The sequence below is a fragment of the Salmo trutta genome, chromosome 2 (assembly GCF_901001165.1).
Source record: "Salmo trutta chromosome 2, fSalTru1.1, whole genome shotgun sequence".
In the NCBI taxonomy this organism is placed as follows: domain Eukaryota; kingdom Metazoa; phylum Chordata; class Actinopteri; order Salmoniformes; family Salmonidae; genus Salmo; species Salmo trutta.
The window spans coordinates 36,309,993-36,326,292 of record NC_042958.1 but is presented as its reverse complement, the minus strand read 5'-3'; the positions used below and the strand labels follow the sequence as shown (position 1 = coordinate 36,326,292).

The 16,300-nt window shown below is 43.8% G+C and overlaps 1 pseudogene; it reads right to left on the bottom strand.

Annotated features, from left to right (window-relative positions):
- Positions 1-12,682: 12,682 nt before the first annotated feature.
- On the bottom strand, positions 12,683-15,305 carry LOC115163033 (nuclear receptor-binding protein pseudogene; annotated as a pseudogene).
- Positions 15,306-16,300: the final 995 nt, after the last annotated feature.

Here is a 16,300-nt window from a genome sequence, read left to right as displayed (position 1 = left end):
TCTGGTGGGTACAAGTACTCTGGTGAGCCAGACTGGAAGTTCCCTAATTCCCATCACTGCACAACTTTTTTTGTGCTTTTGCTGTGGGGAGACCAATCTAAGTCTCTCCGAGTGCCCATTGACTCTGGGGCTGATGAAAGTTTTATGGATGCTACTATTGCTACTCAAATCAAATCAAATGTATTTATATAGCCCTTCTTACATGAGCTGATATCTCAAAGTGCTGTACAGAAACCCAGCCTAAAACCCCAAACAGCAAGCAATGCAGGTGTAGAAGCACGGTGGCTAGGAAAAACTCCCTAGAAAGGCCAAAACCTAGGAAGAAACCTAGAGAGGAACCAGGCTATGAGGGGTGGCCAGTCCTCTTCTGGCTGTGCTGGGTGGAGATTATAACAGAACATGGCCAAGATCTTCAAATGTTCATAAATGACCAGCATGGTCAAATAATAATAATCACAGTAGTTGTCGAGGGTGCAACAGGTCAGCACTTCAGGAGTAAATGTCAGTTGGCTTTTCATAGACGATCATTGAGAGTATCTCTACCGCTCCTGCTGTCTCTAGAGAGTTGAAAACAGCAGGTCTGGGAAAGGTAGCACGTCCGGTGAACAGGTCAGGGTTCCATAGCCGCAGGCAGAACAGTTGAAACTGGAGCAGCAACACGGCCAGGTGGACTGGGGACAGCAAGCAGTCATCATGCCAGGTAGTCCTGAGGCATGGTCCTAGGGCTCAGGTCCTCCGAGAGAGAGAAAGAAAGAGAGAAAGAGAGAATTAGAGAGCATACTTAAATTCACACAGGACACTCCAGATATAACAGACTGTCGCTAGCCCCCGACACATAAACTACTGCAGCATAAATACTGGAGGCTGAGACAAGAGGGGTCAGGAGACACTGTGGCCCCATCCGATGATACCCCCGGACAGGGCCAAACAGGCAGGATATAACCCCACCCACTTTGCCAAAGCACAGCCCCCACACCACTAGAGGGATATCTTCAAACACCAACTTACCATCCTGAGACAAGGCCGAGTATAGCCCACAAAGATCTCCGCCACGGCACAACCCAAGGGGGGGGCACCAACCCAGACAGGAAGACCACATCAGTGACTCAACCCACTCAAGTGACGCACCCCTCCTAGGGACGGCATGGAAGAGCACCAGTAAGCCAGTGACTTGGCCCCTGTAATAGGGTTAGAGGCAGAGAATCCCAGTGGAGAGAGGGGAACTGGCCAGGCAGAGACAGCAAGGGCGGTTCGTTCCTCCAGTGCCTTTCCGTTCACCTTCACACTCCTGGGCCAGACTACACTCAATCATAGGACCTACTGAAGAGATGTGTCTTCAATGAAGAATTAAAGTTGAGACCGAGTCTGCGTCTCTCACATGGGTAGGCAGACCATTCCATAAAAATTGAGCTCTATAGGAGAAAGCCCTGCCTCCAGCTGTTTGCTTAGAAATTATAGGGACAATTAGGAGGCCTGCGTCTTGTGACTGTAGCGTACATGTAGGTATGTACGGCAGGACCAAATCGGAAGGATAGGTAGGAGCAAGCCCATGTAATGCTTTGTAGGTTAGCAGTTAAACCTTGAAATCAGCCCTTGCCTTAACAGGAAGCCAGTGTAGGGAGGCTAGCGGGCTAACCACATTTTTTGGTTCTAGTCAGGATTCTAGCAGCCGTATTTAGCACTAACTGAAGTTTATTTAGTGCTTTATCCGGGTAGCCGGAAAGTAGAGCATTGCAGTAGTCTAACCTAGAAGTAACAAAAGCATGGATTAATTTTTCTGCATCACTTTTGGACAGAAAATGTCTGATTTTTGCAATGTTACGCAGATGGAAAAAAGCAGTCCTTGAAACAATCTTGATATGTTCGTCAAAAGAGAGATCAGGGTCCAGAGTAACGCAGAGGTCCTTCACAGTTTTATTTGAGACGACTGTACAACCATCAAGATTAATTGTCAGATTCAACAGAAGATCTCTTTGTTTCTTGGGACCTAGAACAAGCATCTCTCATTTTGTCCGAGTTTAAAAGTAGAAAGTTTGCAGCCATCCACTTCCTTATGTCTGAAACACAGGCTTCCAGCGAGGGCAATTTTGGGGCTTCACCATGTTTCATTGAAATGTACAGCTGTGTCATCCGCATAGCAGTGAAAGTTAACATTATGTTTTCGAATGACATCCCCAAGAGGTAAAATATATAGTGAAAACAATAGTGGTCCTAAAACGGAACCTTGAGGAACACCAACATTTACAGTTGATTTGTCAGAGGACAAACCATTCACAGACACAAACTGATATCTTACCGACAGATAAGCTCTAAACTAGGCCAGAACTTGTCCGTGTAGACCAATTTGGGTTTCCAATCTCTCCAAAAGAATGTGGTGATCGATGGTGTGAAAAGCAGCACTAAGGTCTAGGGGCACGAGGACAGATGCAGAGCCTCGGTCTGACGCCATTAAAAGGTCATTTACCTCCTTCACAAGTGCAGACTCAGTGCTATGATGAGGTCTAAAACCAGACCGAATCATTTTGTATACATTGTTTGTCTTCAGGAAGGCAGTGAGTTGCTGCGCAACAGCTTTTTCTAAAAATTTTGAGAGGAATGGGAGATTCGATATAGGCCGATTAGTTTTTTATATTTTCTGGGTCAAGGTTTGGCTTTTTCAAGAGAGGCTTTATTACTGCCACTTTTAGTGAGTTTGGTACACATGGATAAAGAGCCATTTATTATGTTCAACATACGAGGGCCAAGCACAGGAAGCAGCTCTTTCAGTAGTTTAGTTGGAATAGGGTCCAGTATGCAGCTTGAGGGTTTAGAGGCCATGATTATTTTCATCATTGTGTCAAGAGATATAGTACTAAAACACTTGAGTGTCTCCCTTGATCCTAGGTCCTGGCAGAGTTGTGCAGACTCAGGACAACGGAGCTTTGGAGGAATTCGCAGATTTAAAGAGGAGCCCGTAATTTGCTTTCTAACGATCATGATCTTTTCCTCAAAGAAGTTCATGAATTTATTACTGCTGAAGTGAAAGCCATCCTCTCTTGGGGAATGCTGCTTTTTAGTTAGCTTTGCGACAGTATCAAAAATAAATGTCGGATTGTTCTTATTTTCCTCAATTAATTTGGAAAAATAGGATGATCGAGCAGCAGTGAGGGCTGTTCGACACTGCATGGTACTGTCTTTCCAAGGTAGTCGGAAGACTTCCAGTTTGGTGTGGAGCCATTTCCATTCCAATTTTCTGGAAGCTTGGTTCAGAGCTCGGGTATTTTCTGTATACCAGGGAGCTAGTTTCTTATAACAAATGTTTGAGTTTGGTATTCCCACTCTACCTCTCTCGGTTCCCATGGATGGTAGGGCACTGGACGGCCGCTGAATAGGTGGAGTCACCCATAGTACTGTGCCCGTTCATATACGGGTTTCAGGTATCCACAGTGAGACCATACAGTTCCTCCTCATTGAATCTCCCCATGTTCCTGTTGTCTTGGGATTTTCCTGCCTCAATAAACACAACCGTGTTATTGACTGGACTACGAGCTTCATCCTGGGTTGGAGCCCATTTTGCCATTCCCACTGTCTTCAAGCAGCACAGCCTTCCCCGAGACGTCTTCCTCAGGACGTTATCAAGGCTTCGGATGTTTCTACCATTCCCACTGAATACCATGACCTCCTTGTTTTCAGTAAGGCACATGCTACTTCCCTTTCCCCGCACAGTCCTTATGATTGTGCCATTGACCTTCTCCCAGGCACCACACCACCTCGGGGTCGGCTATATTCTCTATCCGGGCCGGAGACCAAGGCTATGGAGGAGTACATAGAGGAGTCTCTGGCTTACTGGGGCCATCCGTCTGTCTGCATCTCCTGCCGGCGCAGGGTGTTTATTTGTGAAGAAGAAGGACAAGACCCTGCGTCCGTGCATTGACTACCAGGGACTGAATGACATTGCTGTTAAAAATCGTTACCACCTACCACTCCTCTCCTCGGCTTTTGAACCTCTCCAGGGGCCACCATTTTTTCCAAGCTGGACCTTCGGATTGCCTACCACCTGATTCGGATACGCAAAGGGGATGAGTGGAAGACAGCCTTCAACTGAGCCAGCGGACATTATGAGTAACAGGTCATACCGTTTGGACTCACCAATGCCCACACTGTCTTCCAGGCTTTGGTAAACGATGTTCTCCGGGACATGCTAAACCGTTTTGTGTTTGTCTACCTTGACAACATCCTGTTTCTTTCCCGGTCTGCCCAAGAACATGTTCTTCATGTCAGGCAGGTCCTTTAGCGCCTCCTGGAGAACCAATTGTTCATGAAAGCCGAAAAGTTCCACCGCTCTACAATCGCCTTTCTGGGATATGTCATTGCTGAGGGTAATGTCCAGATGGATTCTTGAAAGGTGAAAGCAGTGGTGGATTGGCCTCAGCCTTCGTCCAGGGTGCAGTTGCAATATTTCCTAGGTTTTTCAAACTTCTACCGCAGGCCCGGTGGGCTCTCTTGTTTACTAGATTCAACTTTACCATTTCCTACCGCCCAGGGTCAAAAATGTGAAGCTTGACGCTCTCTCCCGCCTATACAGTTCCTCTGCCACACCCTCGGTCTCCAAAACCATTCTCCCTACCTCATGCCTTGCAGCCACAGTGGGTTGGGGTACTGAGACCCTGGTTCACAAGGCACAACGCTCCCAGCCTGGACCTGAAGGAGGCCCGGCTAACCGGCTGTTTGTCACTAACTCAGTCCGGTCCCAGGTTCTGGAATGGGCTCATTCCTCCAATCTAACCTGTCATCCAGGTTCCCGCCGTACCCTAGCATTCCTCCGACAATCTTTCTGGTGGCCCACAATGGTTCCTGACGTCTCTGCCTTCGTCGCCGCATGTACGGTGTGCACCCAGAATAAGATTCCATGGCAAGCCTCTTCTGGCCTTCTTCAGCCACTACCGGTCCCTCATCGTCCCTGGTCCCATATCTCTCTGGACTTTGTCACTGGGCTTCCCCGTCTGATGGCAACACCATCATTCTGACAGTAGTGGATCGGCTCTCTAAGGCTGCTCATTTCATCCCTCTTCTCAAACTTCCCTCTGCCAAGGAAACGGCCCAGCTCATGGTGCAGCACGACTTCCGGATTCATGGACTCCCGGTGGATATGGTTTCCGACCGGGGTCCTCAATTCTCATCTCAGTTTTGGAAGGCGCTCTGCACTCTTATTGGGGCTTCGGCTAGCCTATCCTCCGGATTCCATCCGCAATCGAATGGCCAGTCGGAGCAAGCTAACCAGGACCTGGAGACCACCCTAAGATGCCTGGTCTCAACCAATCCCACTACCTGGAGCAGTCAACTGGTCTGGGTGGAGTATTCCTGGAACACCCTTCCCTGTTCTGCCACGGGACTCTCCCCTTTTGAGTGCTCAATGGGGTATCAGCCTCCTCTCTTCCCAGAACAAGAACCAGAAGTCAACGTACCCTCGGTCCAGATGTTCATCTGCTGCTGCCGACGTACCTGGAGAAGAGCTCGGGTAGCACTTCTCGAGACCAACTCCAGGTATTGTCAACAAGCGGACCGCCGCCAGACTCCAGCTCCCCGCTACCGCAGAGGGTGTGACTGTCTACACAGGACCTGCCCCTTCAGGTAGAGTCTCGCAGACTGTCCCCCCATTTCATTCCCATCTCTACAATCCTTATTTCCACTGCTGTCCGTCTCTTGTTACCCCGTACCCTCCGTATTCACCCTACCTTCCATATGTCGAAGATTAAGCCTGTGTCTCACTGTTCTTTGTCTTCTGTTACCAGACCCACCCACCCCTCCCCGTGTCATTGACGGCCATCCAGCATACACGGTAAAACGCCTCCTGAGTGTTTGACCACGGGGCAGGGGTTTCCAGTACCTGGTTGACTGGGAGGGCTACGGCCTGGAGGAGAGGTGCTGAGTTCCCCCTAGAGAAATCCTGGATCCAGGCCTCATCGTCGACTTCCACCGCCGACACCCCGGTCAACCAGGTATGTGCCCAGGTAGGACGCCAGGTGTGGCGGGGGGGGGGGGGAGGTACTGTCACACCCTGATCTGTTTCATCTGTCCTTGTGATTGTCTCCACCCCCTCCAGGTGTCGCTTATTTTCCCTGGTGTATTTTTCCCTGTGTTTCCTGTCTCTCTGTGCCAGTTCGTCTTGTATGTTCAAGTCAACCAGCGTGTTTTTCCCGTGCTCCTGCTTTTCTATTGTCTTCTACTAGTCCTCCCGGTTTTGACCTTTGCCTGTTTTCTGGACTCCATTCCCACCTGCCTGACCATTCTGTCTGCCCTGACCTCCAGCCTGCCTGCCATTCTGTACCTCTGGAACTCTGAACTGGTTTTGACTGTTTGCCTGTCCATGACCATTCTCTTGCCTACCCCTTTTGTTTTGTTAATAAACATCTTGGACTCTAACCATCTGCCTCCAGTGTCTGGGTCTGGGTCTCGCCCTGATAGCTTCATAAACATATTTTTGGGAATTCTGAAATATTTTGGAATAAATGACCAAACTATAAAACTAGCTTGCCAGCTATGGGTAATTAGCTACCTGACAGGAGTGCTAGCTCGCTACGTTAGCGTGCTAGGTACATTAATAGCTTTACGTTAATTGTTTTTAAGCTCAACTTCAAGATTTCCACCAAGGACGTTGCCTCTCCGATCATCACTCTCTCTCACTTGTTCAAGTGACATTTAAGGTACACTCGGATGTGACGATGAAAAACGTCATTCAACGACTGAGGGTTTAGGGCAGAGGGCTGTCTACTTTGAGTTTGACTGCAGCCTAGGACAGTTACTCTTAACCATTAGGCTGGTATGGCATATGAAAACGAGGTCCGTATTCAATAGGGCACATCGTAGCAAAACATTTTACAACAGAAACGAAAAAAGGGTTTGTTATTGGAAATGTTTACATAGTCCCTCCCTGTTTCAGTACATTTTCTTTTGTTTGGTGCCAAATGAATGCAACCCTGTGTATTTGATCACTGCGTTGACTAAGATAGAAAACACTTAGACTAACTTCGAAACGTTTTCTTCTCGACACTGAATGCCATTTGTGTCAAAGAAAATGTGTTATGTATTTACACTCGGGGAACCTTTTGCAGTACAAATAGATCACGGAGAAGGAGTTATTTTCATCTGTCAGGGTAAAAGCCACCTGTAATTCCCAGCCTCCAGAACTGTAAACCAATTTAGAAAATGGATGAGAAGAGATGGGTAATGTCCTGGGGAGAAAAACATAATGTTGAGGTTTTTGGGTGGAAAACACACCGTCATCTGAAAATGGTAAATGATGCCCCATGGTTTGTCTTTCTCTCTCCCTCTTCCCCTTCTCATTTTCTCCCTCTCTATCTTTGATCTGCAGTTCTGCTAGATCTACCCCAAGGCCTGTCCCCTTGCTCATAATTTTCTGGTCCCACACTAACTTTTGCTCTCCTCCCTCCCCATCCATCCTTTTCTCTCTCCCTCCATCCCTCTCCCTCAATTGTTGATGTATTGTGTGCTGTGCAGTGGGTATGCACTCTATGGTCCGATTGGCTCTAGCACCGGCCATAAACGTCCACGCATCCCATAATGCACCGTCAGCGTTTTGGAGAGATGATCACCTGTTCTTCAGGGCCACATATCAAACAAGAAGCCCTGCTGACTGGCTGCACTAAGGCTAAACTGACCCGGGCGACGGCCACAACCACACATATTGCTTTGTTTACTGGGCATTTTGTCGTTTTTAGTTTAGACATGGATTTGTTATGGATTTTCAATATACAGTGTACTGTAAGGTAGTGCATTTTACAGGTTGGTAAATGTGAAATATGCCTGCATACTGTACTTATGAATGTCTTGGTGACATGCTCAGCTGTTTTATTTTATCCAACTCGTGTGTCGTAATGCAAGTCAAGCTTCTCCTCCTGTTGTGTCTTTGTCTTTAGAATCATTCTTCAAGAGTGGATGATGCTTAAGATTTTCTTACTCTACTCCATATTACATGGGAGACTGGTTGGTAAAGCTTATCCCTATAGTTTATTCCTCATGTCAACCAACCATTCCTGTTGCGAAGACTCATTCAGGCCTAATGGCTAGAAGACATGCCAGCATTTTCCAATAAGCATTGAATTGGAAAATAGCCAAACGATATCATTGTTGGATGTAACTCCACACAGGAAACAGCAGTGAGTTCCATATTTAATCAAGGCAATTTGACACTGATTTCTTGACAGCTGGCTTCTCCATTCTTCACTCTGTCTCCAGTGATTCAAACCATAGCAAAAACTAGCCAGCGACATCTTAACTTCCGCCATACCGATACTAAAGCGAAATAAATCTGATGAAAATATTGATGAATTAGAACTGTTCAGTCTTGCTATACCATCCACAGCTATAGGACTATGTCTGGCCAAGCGATACTGAACTGCTCACAACCTCAAACTATTTTCACCCAAAAAGTCAAAAACAAATAAAACATTTATTTGGTTAAAGTAAATATATTTGGGGTTTGACTTGAGCTGAAGCAGCATTGATTTTCCAGGTGAGTACTAGACAGGCAGACAGATGTATGTGTTCTCATGGAGACTTAGAGGAGATAGTAAAGCAGTTGATTATTACCTGTAATAACCCCAGAGACCATCATTGTAATACACTTCTGAGAGAGGCAGTGGGGATTTTTCAGAAGGTTCTCTAAGTATGTAATTAGGCCTATACTCTGGTTGTTATTCCCTTCTCACTTCCAGTAAGTATGTAAGTATGTATGTATGTATGTATGTAAGTATGTAATTAGGCCTATACTCTGGTTGTTATTCCCTTCTCACTTCCAGTAAGTATGTATGTAAGTATGTATGTATGTATGTAAGGATGTAATTAGGCCTATACTCTGGTTGTTATTCCCTTCTCACTTCCAGTAAGTATGTATGTAAGTATGTATGTATGTATGTAAGTATGTAATTAGGCCTATACTCTGGTTGTTATTCCCTTCTCACTTCCAGTATGTATGTAAGTATGTATGTAAGTATGTATGTAAGTGTGTATGTATGTAAGGATGTATGTAAGTATGTATGTAAGTATGTATGTATGTATGTAAGTATGTAATTAGGCCTATACTCTGGTTGTTATTCCCTTCTCACTTCCAGTAAGTATGTAAGTATGTATGTATGTATGTATGTAAGTATGTATGTAAGTATGTATGTATGTATGTAAGGATGTATGTAAGTATGTATGTAAGTATGTATGTATGTATGTAAGGATGTATGTATGTATGTATGTAAGTATGTATGTAAGTATGTATGTATGTATGTAAGGATGTAATTAGGCCTATACTCTGGTTGTTATTCCCTTCTCACTTCCAGGTTAATGACACAGAATTGGAAAGGTGTCCCAGTGGATTAGAATGAGTTATGTACAACTATTTTGCATGAAAATTACTGAGTAGTAGCATTTGTCATGCATGAAAGTGAGTGAATAGACTGTCAAAATACCAGCCCAGAGGATTGCAAAATTCCATGCGTGTGTGCATTCACACATGCATGCGTGTCAGTGTGTGAGCATGTGTGTGTGCGAGTGTGCTTGTGTGTGTGTGAATTAGAAAGGGACAAATGTAGAGCTAGAGAGACACTTATAGAGGGTTAAAAAGTGTGTGTGTGTGTGTGTGTGTGTGTGTGTGTGTGTGTGTGTGTGTGTGTGTGTGTGTGTGTGTGTGTGTGTGTGTGTGTGTGTGTGTGTGTGTGTGTGTGTGTGTGTGTGTGTGTGTGTGAGAGAGAGAGAGAGAGCAAGAGAGAGAGACCTCAGAGAGCTCAAGGTTCAATGGTTCACATTGAGATGTTCTTCTTTTTCAATCAAGCTACATTTTATATTCCTGCTGGCAAATGGCTTTATTCAACTTGTTTGTTTTTGTCTCAACAATCCATTCATGTCCAGAAATCCAGGAGAATGGCATTGATACCAAGACCCTAAACATACTCCCAAAAGAAATCAAGACAGAACTCAACACACACACACACACTCCCACACACACGCCGCACACACACACACACAACATTTACATCTCAATTTGGGATCTTACTGCAATTCTTCCATGGACTAGATACAATCATCAAATGACTGGAGCAGATAGAGATTGATCTTTGACCCACACTGTTTCAATAAACATCAAGATCATACATTAGTTTCCAGCAGCAGTAGATTTGTGGGAGGATAAATACGTAAGCTGCTCTCCAAATTGGATTACTGAATTCACACTGGCAGAGTACTCCAGCCCACTAGTAACAAACATAATTTCAATGTCTATTCCACATTGGTTCAATGTTATTTAATTGAAATGACGTGGAAATAACGTTAATTCAACCAGTCGTGCCCAGTGGGATGAGATTGAAACCCACAGTCAGTGGACTATACCAACCAGTCAGCAAATATTACAATATTTGTGCAAGAGATGCAAATACGGTTTGAAAGATTAAAGGGGCAACCTGGCATTTAAACATCAACAAATACAATGGAATCATCTTAGCTAGGCTAAATAGTTAGTTGACACATTTAATGTCAATTCATCATTTTATGTTCCATGGATCGATCAATTACATGACAATGACAATTAATACGATTTTAGTTCACTGAGAATATAACGCTTTCTATTTAGAAAAACAGAAGCTCTTCACTGTATTTCTTAAAACCTCTTTAGAATCTATGTATTGTTCAACCTTTTGGTCTTTGTTCATTTAATCCATAGCCTTGGTAATGCAGCTCACAATGCTCACAGGAACATATTTGTTTTTCTGTTCAGATATACTTGTCAATCATCCTTAATCTTCATCAAACACACCAACATGAGGACTGTTGGAAGACAGCCATAAGTCATGAACATGACATGTGAAACATTGCAGCAGTAGCACATTCTTATCATCTGTAAGAGGAACCCTTCATTATTTTATAGTACAATCGAAGGTGTTTGCAAATGAATTGTACAAATATATATTAATCATTGGCACACGAGTCAAAACTATGAATTCCTGTTTAGGTTTTGATTTATGCATCGGGAATGTTTTCAAATCAAATGTTATTTGTCACATACGCCAAATACAACAGGTGTTTGAAATGCTTACTTATGAGCACTTATCCAACAATGCCATTTTTTTTTAAGTAAGAAAATTGTGCTAAATAAACTACAGGAAAAATAGTAACACAATCTAATATCAATAACGAGGCTAAATACAAGGGCTACTGGTACCAAGTCAATGTGTAGGGGTACGGGTTAGTCAAGGTAGTTGAGGTAATATGTACATTTAGGTAGGGGTAAAGTGAATACGCATAGATAATAAACAGAGAGTAGCAGCTGCGCATGTGAAGAGTAAAGGAATGTGAATGTATGTGAATGTATGTGCGTGTGTGTGTGTGGCGTCAATATGCATGTGTGTGTGTGTGTGTTTTCTCTTTGTGTCCATGTGTGTGTCAGTGTAGTATATGTGAATGTGTGGTTAGAGTCCAGTGAGTGTACATCGAGCATATGCAAAGTTAATGAAAATAGTCTGGGTAGCCATTTCATTAACTGTTTAGCAGTCTTTTGGCTTGGGGGTAGAAGCTGTTAAGGAGCCTTTGTTCCCAGACTTGGTGCTCCGGTACTGCTTCCGGTGCGGTAGCTGAGAGAACAGTCTAAGACTTGGGTGGCTGGAGTCTTTGAAAATTTTTGGGCCTTCCTCTGACACCGCCTGGTATAGAGGTCCCAGTGATGTACTGGGCCCTACACACTACCCTCTGTAGCGCCTTGTGGTCAGATGCCGAGCAGTTGCCATACCAAGCGGTGATGCAACCAGTCAGGATGCTCTCAATGGTGCAGCTGTAGAACTTTTTGAATACCTGAGGTCCCAAGCCAAATCTTTTCAGCCTCCTATCTTGGTGTGTTTTGACTATGATAGGTCCTTAGTGATGTGGACACCAAGGAACTTGAAGCTCTCGAGCCGCTGCGCTACAGCCGTGTCAATGTGAATGGGGATGTGCTCTGCTTTCCTTTTTCTGTATTCCACGATCAACTCCTTTGTCTATCTCAAGTTGAGGGAGAGGTTGTTGTCCTTGCACTACACTGCCAGATCTCTGACGTACTCCCTGATACAGTTCTGGATATATATTCTAAACAAGTGATTTGTACATTTTTTCATTTACAATTTAATAATTTAGCAGATGTAATACAGTCTGTGTGAGCTGGTGTGGAGGAGTCAGGCGCAGGACAGCAGATATGAGTAAAAAACGTATTTACTCAAAATGCAAACAAATACAACGCAATAATGCGAGCCCACAATAACGGACCGTATTACATACAAACAATTACTCACAAACAAACATGGGGGAACAGAGGTTTAAATAATGAACAAGTAATTGGGGAATTGAAACCAGGTGTGTAAGACAAAGACAAAACAAAATGAATCGGCGATGGCTAGAAGGCCGGTGACGTTGACCGCCCGAACAAGGAGAGGGACCGACTTCGGCGGAAGCCGTGACAGCAGAAGCTCTTGTTCAGAGCAACTTATAGGAGCAATTTGAGTTAAGTGCCTTGCTCAAGGCCACAGGGCCACAATTGTACCAAGTCAATTCAGGGATTGGAACCAGCAACCTTTCGGTTATAGGCCCAACACTCTTAACCACTGGACTACCTGCCACCCTAACAAGTAATACTGACATATGATAACTGTGTTGGCTTCCTTCCCAAAAGAAGTTGCTACTGTATAGAGGGAACTAAAAAGAAAGGGACAGACTCGGGCAGCCCAGTGACAGGGTTGAGGGAACCGTTCCTGCTGAAGAACTTGGTGAAGGCCTCTTCTAGTACATCCTGCTCTGGCCCACCTCGCTGATAAAGCCCAGTTGGACCAGCTCAACAGACAGTTCCTGTATATTCTCATGGGTAACAAATCACAGCTTACAGTGCATTCAGAAAGTATTCACACCTTGACTTTTTCCACATTTTGTTGTGTTACAGCCTGAATTTAAAATGGATTACATTAAGATGTTGTGGCACTGGCCTACACACTGTACCCCATAATGTCAAAGGGGAACCATGTTTTTAGAAATGTTTACAAATTAATAAAAAATGAAAAGCTGAAATGTCTTGAGTCAATACGTTTTCAACCTTTTGTCATGGCAAGCCTAAATAAGTTCAGGAGTAAAAATGTGTTTAACAAGTCACATAAGTTGCATTGACTCACTCTGTGTGCAATAATAGTGTTTAACATCATCTCTGTACCCCACACAATTGTCTGTCAGGTCCCTCAGTTGAGCAGTGCATTTCAAACACAGATTCAACTACAAAGACCAGCGAGGTTTTCCAATGCCTCACAAAGAAGGGAACTTATTGGTAGATGGGTAAAAATAAAAAAGCAGACATTGAATATCCCTTTGAGCATGGTGAAGTTATTAATTACACTTTGGGATGGTGTATCAATACACCCTGACACTACAAAGATACAGGTGTCTTTCCTAACTCAGTTGCTGGCGAGGAAATCAAATCAAGTTTTAATCAAATTAAATGTTATTGGTGGTATACATGTTTAGCAGATATTATTGTGGGTGTAGCAAAATGCTTGTATAACGTGAGGGAGGAATGGTGAGGCCAATGGTGACGTTAAAACATTTTCAGAGTTTAATGGCTGTGATAGGAGAAAACTGAGGATGGATCAACAACATTGTAGTTACGCCACAATACTAACCTAAATGACAGAGTGAAAAGAAGGAAGCTTGTACAGAATAAAAATATTCCAAAACACGCATCCTGTTTGCAATAAGACACTAAAGTAAAACTGCATAAAATGTGGCAAAGAAATTAACTTTATGTCCTGAATACACAGCATTATGTTTGGAGCAAACACAACACATCTCTGAGTACCACTCTTCATATTTTCAAGCACGGTGGTGGCTGCACCATGTTATAGGTATGCTTGTCTGGCAAGGACTAGGGAGTTTTTTTTTAGGATTAAAAGAAATTGAATAGAGCTAAGCACAGGCAAAATTATAGAGGAAAACCTAGTTCAGTCTGCTTTCCAGCAGACACTGGGAGACAAATTCAATAACCGAAAACACAAGGCCAAATATACACTGGAGTTGCTTACCAAGATGACGTTGAATGTTCCTGAGTGTCCGAGTTACAGTTTTGACTTCAATCGTCTTGAATATGTATGGCAAGACTTGAAAATGGCTGTCTAGCAATGATTAACAGCCAACATGACAGAGCTTGAAGAATTAAAAAAAATAATAATGTGCAAATATTGTACAATCCAGGTGTACAAAGCTTTTAGAGACTTACCCTGTAATCGCTGCCAAAGGTGATTCTAACATGTATTGACTCAGGGGTGTGAATACTTCTGTGAATGAAATATTTGTGTATTTCTTTTTTTTTATGTGCTAAAATGTCTAAAAACATGTTTTCACTTTGTCATTATGGGTTATTGTTTGTAAATGGGTGATAAAACATTCTATTTAATCAATTTTGAATTCATGCTGTAACACAACAAAATGTGGAATGAGTAAAGGGGTATGAATACTTTCTGAAGGCACTGTAGGTGTCTGTTCAGTTTGTCCTCCAGCTTCCACAGTAGTGTCAGATGATGCGAGAGGGCAGACCGAACGCTAGGTTGTAGATACCATTCCCGACATCCTCCAGGAACTTCTCCAGTTCCAAGTCAGGAAACTGAAACAGCTTGACCTGCACGCCCGCCTTTATCTCAGCGATGATGAGGTTGGGGTCCATGTTCTTAGTGATCTCCTCTAAGGCATTCTCAGGGATCATATGCTGGTGGCTAACAACGCAGTGTGCAGCTAGCAGCTTCAACAGGGGCACCTAAAACAGAGCCTGGTGGAAAAGCAGCTCTCTGGCTGTAGGCCTCTTAAACAGGTCAGCCTCGAGAAACTTCTGAATAAACTCCCTCTGTAGGGGATCTTCCAGTGACTGTATGACGTTGTTGATGCCCTCCTGAAATTGGAAGATTCTCAGTTTCCCTGGATCTCCAACACTGCCATCTCCAAGGCACACATCCCAAAGGAGTAGATATCCACTGCAGTGGTAACATCTACAACAGTTCCATATTCAGGGGTGAAGAAGTGCAGGTTTTTCTGTTCCTTTCTGCAGGTCTTCACACGGTTGTTGATGGTGTCTGGAGCCACTGATACTATCTTGATGAGTCCGTTGTGTTCGATGAAGATGGTGTCACAGGTCAAATGCACTCAATGCATTTTGCAGCAGAGGAACACTGTGTGCCTCAATCCCTCCTTCAAATCAAAAAGTTTCTCATTACACATATGAAAATGTAATATCCAAATGTACTACCGCCATTATCCCTGATACCTCTCATCAAGAAAGCTGCTTATGCAGAGTAAGTCTACGTCACGAATGGCAGCCCAGGCTGCCCATAGGGCTCTGGTCAAAAGTAGTGCACTATCGGGAATAGGGTGCCATTTGGAATGCACCCTAAGAGACAGCGATCCAGGCTTCTTCTCCTGGCTTACTTTTGGGGATATCTTTATCAAATGTCCACTGTCACAAATTCAAGTAGACTCCGCCAGGTGACACGATCATTCATTTTCATGTGTCTGATTTGCCTGGCGTTGTGAGAGCCATTTGTGATGGAAGCTGTGAAATACAGTTTCCTTAAGGTCAGGAAGATTTCAGAGCTTAAATTCAGAGATGACTTGAGCCTTACATCAACACCTACCAGAGGAACAAGACATGGGAAGTGATCCATATTGAAATGACAAGACATCCACATTGACAATTGATACAGTGGGAAAATAAATGACACTGTCATTTCCAAGAACTATATTACATGTCAAAATAACCCTTATTCATTTCAGCCATTGCAGTAGAATACGCTATGTGAGTACCTGGAACTGACTGGTAACCTCAATGCATGTAGTAATTGAGGACTTATGTGTTCTCTTCATATATTTTCTCAAAAAACGTAATTAACACAAGGCTGAACCCTTGAATAATGCTATTCCTGTATGTAATACATAGTGTTGCTGAAATGCCGTGACATATTACCATTTTTTTTACAAGCTACAAACTAGTTTACCCTTTCAAAAAATTCTGAGAAATGCGTTAGGATGACCCCCTATCCCAGCAGATAAAATGTAACTTCCAGGAAAGCATTTTGCTGTACTAGTATTTGAACAAAATATGAGATGATCCTCACTGAAAATACATCTGTTCAACCAAAGGAATTTCTTTTTTTGAGAGAAAGGGGCCTTGCAAATACGACACTTTAGGGTATGACTAAAAGCTCTTGGACAGACGAGAGTGAGGTTGGGAGCCATGGTGGATGCCCTATGCTCCCAAGGGGGCCAAGAG